This window comes from Gracilinanus agilis, chromosome 6 (genome assembly GCF_016433145.1).
Source record: "Gracilinanus agilis isolate LMUSP501 chromosome 6, AgileGrace, whole genome shotgun sequence".
Taxonomy (NCBI): Eukaryota; Metazoa; Chordata; class Mammalia; order Didelphimorphia; family Didelphidae; genus Gracilinanus; species Gracilinanus agilis.
Window position 1 is genome coordinate 119633901 of NC_058135.1, and position 2938 is coordinate 119636838.

A 2938-nucleotide genomic window follows, 5' to 3' on the forward strand; every position below is an offset into this window, starting at 1 on the left:
TGGAGCTAGGAAAGAACATGGGATATGGATTACTGATACAGGAAGACCATTGTTACCAAAAGACTTGTATATCTATTTGTGTCAAGCCATTCACACAAAAGGTCATTTTGGTACATGAGAGGTTGTAGATTCCATCAAGAGACAATGGGTTGCTCCTAGAATAAGTACTGTTGCAAATAAGATCTGTAATAGTTGTTCATTCTGCCAAAAGTTCAATCAAAGTGCATTCAGAAAGAAAGGTTTGGGTGGTAGACCTTTAGCATATTGTCCATTTGAGAGTTTACAGACTGATTATATCTGTATGCCTAAAGCTGGAAGATACAATTATTGTCTTGTGATAGTTGATAGACCAACTATGTGGTCTGAAGTTTTTCTATCAAATACCAACACAGCTAGCTTTGTGTTACTCAAGGAAATTGTGCCTAGATTCAGTGTACCATTTACCATAGATTCGAATAAGGGATCTCATTTCACTCAGGATATCCTTAGAAGAGTCTATGGGAATCTAGGAATAACACCCAAATATCATGTTCTTTATCACCCACAAAGTTCCGGTCAGGTGGAGTGTATGAATAGGGAACTCAAGACTATGGTTGGGAAACAGTGTGGAAACTCATCTCAAATGGCCAGATATTCTTCCCATAGCTTTGTTTTGCCTACGTATGAGACCAAGAGTGGATCTACTATATCATCATATGAGATGCTCTTTGGACATGTTCCACTACAAGCAAAGACTTGTAACGTTGTTTATGCATCACTTTTAGGAGGTGGTTGCCAAATTGCTTCATATTTGAGTGCTTTACAGCAGAGGCTAAGAGAATTACAAGATATGGGAGTATTAATTCAATCTGGTCTGTTGGATTATTCTTATCATAGTTTTCAACCAGGTGATATGGTCTATGTGAAAAATTTTGCCAAAACATTAGGAACTGAACAAAATTGGGTAGGTCCTTATACAGTTGTGTTAGTTTCAATACAGATGTGATAATTTCACCATCTTCTGTAGAGGCATTAGGTAGAGATTCATGGTATCATTGTTCTCATATTAAATTAGTACATGATATAGAAAGTGAATATATAGAAATTGTTACTAATGAAGAAGAAAAAGAAGAAGAAATTGTGTAAAGTTAAGATCTTCAGTCAATTTGAGTCTGCAGTTAAAAAGTTCAGTAAGGAGAGGACCCTTCCAGTGGAAGAGGACATTTGGATGGAAAAGGACATGGATGGATGTAGAGCATTCAGGATATTATGGACATTGTATTAAGACTGATGAACTTATGAATTGAACTGATAAAAACTTCATTTCGAGGATTTTCTTAAAGAGGAGGATTAATCACGAACAGTTTGGATTAAGTGGTTTGAAAGTATTTGGGGTGATGTAAATAGTATCACTACATACTCATGCATCAACATTGCACATAAACCTATCAAGAACTTCGATGGAGAAAAGGAGAAGAGGAGAAAAGGAGGAAATAGGAGATTTCCGAGGAAAAAGAAACATCATAAGAAGAAAGAAGATCTGACGTTTGGTAGGTATCATACATCCAACAGTAACGTGTTGCAACAGAATATAGGAAAGTAACAACATAACAAATCAAATGCATGTAACACAGACATGTTAGGATACATTGTATTCCTTGTGGAATAAAACAATGTGTAATTACTAACAAAATTAGAATTAGCTATAGGATAAGTAAGTACTAACAAAGGATAGTTACTAACAAAAATTAGCTAGTTATTTAGGTAAGTTTTAGCTAGACTAATATACTAATACCATAAAGATAGTTTAGAATAGTTTAGTGAAATAGGAATAGTATTAGATTAGGTTAGAGGATAAGGTACTAATGTACATCATAGTGCAGATATAACAAAATTGCATTACATGAAAAACATATAAAATGTTACAGATCACATATCACAAAATAATGTAAATAGATGTGTAAATAGTATGTGTATATTGTAAATTGTATTATAGTGTATTGTATATGTGTAAAAGGTGTACATATGTATATTTGATATGTATATACATATATATATTTTATAGATATTGTATGTATCATATATATGTACAATGTAAATTTTGTGAATAATTTGATATTGAGTTACAAACATTAAATGTAATTTACATAAGTGAGTTTGATGTTTTATTAAAATTTTGATGTAAAAACTTATGCATTATTGTGTTAAATATGTATATTTCCAAACTTGTTTGCATTTATTGGTTAGTAGAATATTTCTGTATTAGAAGAGGAGTTATGTTTGATGTTTGTTTTGAATTTTGTGTTGATGTTTTGATTTTGCTGTTGATTTTGTAGCAAATTTTTACTACTTGGTATTCTGTACTGTGAACTATGTTAACTGTTCAATGTATTTTTCTCTTTCCCTTTCTCTGTTAAAGTCCCTAGTGTAGGGTAGAGTAAGATAGTGTTAGATAGAATAGAGTTAGTGTAGATTGTTTGTTATTTGGGGTTAGAATTTTAGTTTAGTTTGTAGTGCACAAATACCAAAATATTGTGTGGAACACTATTTTGGCTTTGTGCAAAGGGGGAGAACTGCAATGGAGAAACTAAGACATTAGCACCCAGGCTGTTAGGCTGTCTCTAAAGTCCTGAGAGTTCCATAATGGAATGAGGCTGAGGTCTTGCAAAAGAGTAGTTAGTTTGACCGAGCTGAATGGAAGGAGGTTTTTTGGCTGTGTGGTCCAACCTTGCCAAATATCCAAGGAGCTGTCAGTGTGGGATATCACTGAGAAGATATTTCAAGCAACTATCATGGCCTAGGTTGAGGAAAGGTCTGGATTATCTGTTGGTGGACAGCAGATTTGTCTAACTTACTCCCTAGAGCAGGTTTTGGATTAACTGGCTGTATATTGGACTTATTTCTGGTTCCTGTGACATCTATGATCATCTTGGAGCATCACTGAACCAGTGAAGTGAGA